Source organism: Crocuta crocuta, unplaced genomic scaffold, assembly GCF_008692635.1.
Source record: "Crocuta crocuta isolate KB4526 unplaced genomic scaffold, BGI_CrCroc_1.0 scaffold174, whole genome shotgun sequence".
In the NCBI taxonomy this organism is placed as follows: domain Eukaryota; kingdom Metazoa; phylum Chordata; class Mammalia; order Carnivora; family Hyaenidae; genus Crocuta; species Crocuta crocuta.
The window spans coordinates 3431512-3437051 of record NW_027530330.1 but is presented as its reverse complement, the minus strand read 5'-3'; the positions used below and the strand labels follow the sequence as shown (position 1 = coordinate 3437051).

Below are 5540 nucleotides of genomic sequence, written 5' to 3'. Positions count from 1 at the left end.
GCAGCAATTATTTACTGTGGAAGACACTGCATTAATGAAAATATATTCCATGTGCCTTTCTTCCTAAGTGCCCATTGCTATTGGCTTCCTTTTCTTTCCTTTCTCCCTGACAGCTCCTGGTCCAATTTGGTTCCACAAAACTCCAGAACACCACTTATCTTTCTCTTATGGCCAAAAAACCTGGAGTCTGACTTTGTAGCTGCTGTGCTGAAGCAATACTGCATCTGTGAAGCTGCCAATGACCCCCAGAAATTGAATGCGAATGTCCACCTTCACCCCTCCTGAATTGTCCGCATGAAGGTACTTTTCAATAAGAGAAAGAAGAAAATAACCTCAAACAACAAAGATGAGAGGCTGTTCTTTCTGGGGTCTAAAAATCAAAGCCCACACAGGCCCTTCCCATAGAGCTCTTTTAATTTACAAGTGAGCACAGATTCACTGAAGTGCCTTAGATCAAAAACTAAAGATAAATGTATGATTGGGATGAATGAAAAAGATTTGGCCAGGGGAGAGCCATTGTGTCATAAATGAGGCTCCACTTCTTACTTAGGCTTTGAGAAAAGTGCCCTGAAGTTTATGCTTTACGTCTGTTTACCTAACATGATTTCCTTTCAGCCGTTAGTAACTCTTTATTAACAACTTCATTGGGATACAATTTATATATGGTATAACTCAATCATCTAAACTGTGCAATGAAATGGCTTTCAGCCTATGCACAGATATGTACAACCACCATCATAGCAATTTTAAAACATTTTTAATACCACAAAGAGAAATTCCACACCACTTAGCTATCACCTCCCTAACTCCTGTTCCTTTAATCTTAAGTGACTATTTTCTATTTTTTATTTCACTAATCTATTTTCTGTTCTTATATATTTACCTATCCTGGAGATTTCCTATGAATGGAATCATGTAACATGTTGTCTTTTGTTGCTGGCTTCTTTCACTTATGAGATTATGAAAAGCACAATGTTTTCCAGGTTCATCTATGTTGCAGCTTGTATCAGAATTTCATTCATTCCTTTTTAAGGTGAAATAATATTCCACTGGATGAGTAAAACATATTTTGTGTGTCCATTCATCAGTTGGTGAACATTTGGGTTGTCTCCACATTTTGGCTATTGTGAATCATGCTGCTGTATACATTCATGTACACGTTTTTGTTTGGGTACCTGCTTTTAATCCTTTGTGGTATGTACCGAAGAGTGGAATTGCTGAGTCATAAGAGGAACAGCCAAACTGATCTTCACAGTAGCATAGTCACAAAGTCTTAAGAAAATACTTTCAGAAAGTAGGATAATACTTCCCAACACTCTGAAACAGGACATCCCTGCCCAGTTGGGTTGAGTATCTAAGTCAAGTCTCCAAAGAGAAGAAATGGTAGGCACGTAATTCAGACATGCAATCATTTTGAACTATTCTGCACTTAGGACATCTCATTATCTGTTTTCTTTATTAAGTGTTTGTAAACTGACCTAGTAAGCAAAATACTGCTTAAAGCCTTCTTTCTGTGGAGAAGTATATTCTGAGTCAAAATTAGACTTCTAGAAAAATGCATTTGTGTGGTTTTACATAGTACCTGAGGCCACTTGACCAGGAAGTTTCACCTTCCCTATCTCACCCAGCAGCTTCAAGGGACTCTAGAAATCTGGAATTGTAAGACTGAGTAGGTTCATTTTCTTCACAATCTAACAGGATCCGTGGAAGTTCATAGACATACATCTAATTCTGGAGGGATTTCCACTTCTCTTTCCTCTCCTCTGGGTGTGGGATCACAGACCCTGCATATATCAGAGATACTCATCAGGCAAGTGTTCAATAATCAGAGAATATCCTGATTCCAGATGAATCCCTTAACTTGAGATTATTCTAGTAGGGAAATTAATGAAGTATAAAAGGGAAAGTAATGTCTTCAACTAAAGCAACAAGAGCTAACTGGCCATGAGAGATCACAAGGGGTGATCTAAGAACTCAAGGTCAAGGATTTGGAGTAAAGTGAAATCATGAATAAAATAATGGCTTGAGTTTGTAATAATAAAAAAAATGGTTGTGAGGTGAAATGCAAAGTAGGTCAGGGTATATGGATTAAGACAAGAGGCTGTAAATACTAGGGTGCCTGTGGAAGGCAGATGTTTCCCCAAATCCCTGCCCCCTGATTTATATGCTTTGTGTAATTCCTCCCCCTGTACAGAGAGAATCTGTGATTATGATGAGAAACCAATCTCATGATTAGGTTACATTATATGACAAAAGAGAAGGGATTTTACAGACATAATTAAGGTTGTCTTTGAGTTAATTACCAGGGAAATTATGGGTGGGCCTGACCTAATCAAGTGAACCCTTAAGGCTGGCCTTAAGGTAGTAAGGTGCCACGTTGTGGAAAGGCCTATCAAAGGAGTCCTCTGGCCTATAGAAAACATCCTCTAGGAGCTGAGAGTAATTCCTGGCCAACAGCTTGCAAGAAAATGGCGACCTCAGTTGTGCAGCTACAGGAAAATGAATTCTGTCATCAATTAGGGGAAGCCTGGAAGTCAGTTTCCCTCACTGAGCTTCCAGATAAGGGTGTAGCCAGCCAAGACCTTCATTCCACCCATGTGAGAGAGCAGGGAACCCAACTAAAACATACTGGATTCCTGACCCATGGGAACTGGAATACAGCAAACTAATGTTGTAAGATGCTATGTGTTGTTGCAACTTATTATGCAGCAAGAGAAAACTAATACACTGCCAAAGACCATAGCATATGGGGGGTTTGCACACTTTGTTCCCTACGAGAATCTAGTGGCTTTGAAACACTGGGCAGCACCTGACACATATTCTTGCTATTCTATTTGCCTTTGGTATAGTTATCCTTGACTTATGTTTCATGTATAAATAGCTCTTTGTCTACCTATCTTATATGCACGCCTTCTATAATTAAATGTAATAAATGTCTTTTACTCCCATCTTGATGATGATGTGATGATCTGTAAGAAGGATTTGCACGTTAATTCATTTTGTCCTCTGAGGTAGAGTTCTAAACCCCAAAGCCTTGCAAATGCTTTTCTGCTTTGAATCCCAAATTGCACTTATAAGCACAAAAAGAAATAGAAGAAATTAGAGAGTAGCTACAGCGAGATTTAGAGTTCCTAGGGGAGTGGTAAACCTAACAGAAAATCCGTAGTTTGTCTGCATAATCACACAGACTATTTAGATGTGGGTGTTATTGTTTAGTTAGCCCAGAATTATATAGAGGCCTTAAGTAATTTTATTTTGGTGATTTCAGAGTACAGAGTGGTACGTATCTGTATCATCCGATTGTAGCCTGAAGAGAAATACACTGCAAGATAGACTCGGAACTCTCTATTTCAACGGCAGTGCCAGTACCACAGCTCTCCCGCATTTCATACAAAGACAGATGGACAACAAATGTCTCTCTGTTATTGGTTCACAGCTCAGACTGAATGGGATTTATCAGGATTTTACATCTAATCCTTCTTCTTAAGAGACTCTGGCTGTTAGCTCTGGCAGGCAAGAGAAGGGAACCAGATGCCCGAATGCTGGAGGGCAGAGTTCCTAAGTTAAAAAAGTTTTTTTTAATGACTTTCATTTTCTTCTGCTTGCCTGTGCCCATCTAAGCATGAGCACCTCCAATCAATATTACTAGATTTGAATTATGAATCAGTATAAATAGCCAATCCCTCCCCCTCCAAATAAAACCAAAATGTGCCAACTAAATCTTTAGTAAGAGGCCTATCTGTGTGTGTTACCCTAGAGAATAAGGCCAGTATTAAGATTTCTAAATAACATTGATAAAAAAATGTATTCATGAAGTAGAACATTTTTATTTTAAAATTTCCATAAAATGTCTTCTCCCCTGGCATGGAACATCCTGCTTATGGACGTACTTGCAAAGCCTCCAGCTGTTTCTCTTCATTTTCTCCCCCATCAATCCCAACTATCATCTGAAAAAGGCACAATAGGATTTTCCCAAATAATCACCAACACATGATGAAATTACTTCCCCAGATCTAAAAACTCCAGCAAAGAATTTGTAGGGGATTACTATCTCATTTTCTAATAGTGCCCTATTCAGATGTAGCTACCACCACCCTACAGTTACAGCAATAATTTTTCATTGCCACACCTCAGGGGGTATCCACTTATCTTAACAACTGTCATGAAAGTCTAAGGGAAAAATTAATTTAAATCTGCTCTCATAAAAAAGTGACTAAAATGTATTCTTTTATCCTTAGGAGCTGGAAGGGGAGGAGTCCTAAAATCAGAAATACAAAATAAAATACTGTAATTGCAAAGGGTCCAGCTGTTCCAGAGGAGGGCAGTGACTCCCAAACGGGGCTGTTCATAAAAATTGCTTGGAAAGAGGTTTAAAATTCATGTTCCCCGGTCCCACACCATACCATGTGAAGCAGAATTTCTGAGGTGGGATTGAGGATCTTCATTCCTAAATCAATCCTCAGGTATTTCCAGTGCAGAGAGCCTATAAACCAGAGTTCAGGAACCACAAAAATTAGGAGATATATTAATACATGTGATTGATTTGACAGAGTATTAACTATAATGTAACCTCGATAATAAGCTATTCCAACTACTTAAAATTAAAAAGACAGACTTTTGATCTGAATCCTTGCATTTAACTTCTCATGCTCCCAAATTAATTCCCAAAGGAATTTGAAAATCAGAAAAGCAAACCAAACTATTGTGGGAAAAGTCAAGGCATTTCTGCAAAATATACTGCAAACAAGACTACACCGGGAGATGTCCCACTCACTGAGCAGCCTCGGAACACTCAGCAGCCTCCCCCTTGTGTCCCCACTGGCTTCCCTGCCCTCAGTTCCCACCCCAGTCCCATGTTCGGACTGCCTTCACCTGCCACTGCCGTCTGCAGGCCCGTTCCTCCGAGGACACAAAATCGTGGACTTCTGATCTCCAGAAACAACAACACCCTTTCTACCCCTTTGCTGATGCAAGTAAGCGTGATGATCTGCTTCCTCCTGACACTGAGGATTATATGCATATAAAAATTCAACAAAGAAACAGCAGGAAGACCCTTACTACCTTTCAAGGGATCAAGGGATCACTGATGACTACAATAAAAAGAAACTAGTGAAAGCATTGAAGAAGAAATTTACCAGCAATGGTACTGTAATTGATCATCCGGAATATGGAGAAGTAATTCTGCTACAAGGTGATCAGAACAAGGACAAATGCCAGTTCCTCCTGGAGACCGGACTGGCTAAGGATGGCCAGCTGAAGGTTCATGGGTTTAAGTGCTTTTGGCTCACTGAAGCTTAAGTGAGGATTTCCCTGCAACGAGTAGAATTTCTCTCTGTCCATTGTCAAGTTTAAAAACCTCACAGTTTGTATAATGTAACCATTTGGGGTCCGCTTGAAAGTTGGACTGGTGTAACTCCTTGATGCAATAAACTGAAAAGAGAAAACAATACCACAACTGGATTGGGAGAATTGCTGGCCAACTCACAATTCACAAATCAACCCTAAGCACAGAGTGGCACCGCCCAGAGTAAAAATGGCCA

At 39.7% G+C, this 5540-nt stretch overlaps 1 long non-coding RNA gene across 2 annotated transcripts; it reads right to left on the bottom strand.

Moving 5' to 3' along the window:
- Window positions 1–3807: 3807 nt before the first annotated feature.
- On the bottom strand, window positions 3808–5291 carry LOC144232788 (uncharacterized). Of its 2 annotated transcripts, XR_013335516.1 has the most exons (4): window positions 5136–5291; window positions 4873–5003; window positions 4404–4483; window positions 3808–3947 (listed from the first exon to the last, which is right to left on the bottom strand). It is a non-coding gene; the product is annotated as an uncharacterized LOC144232788 (long non-coding RNA). The 2 variants fall into 2 exon arrangements; XR_013335517.1 differs by lacking the exon at window positions 4873–5003.
- Between the last annotated feature and the right edge of the window lie 249 nt (window positions 5292–5540).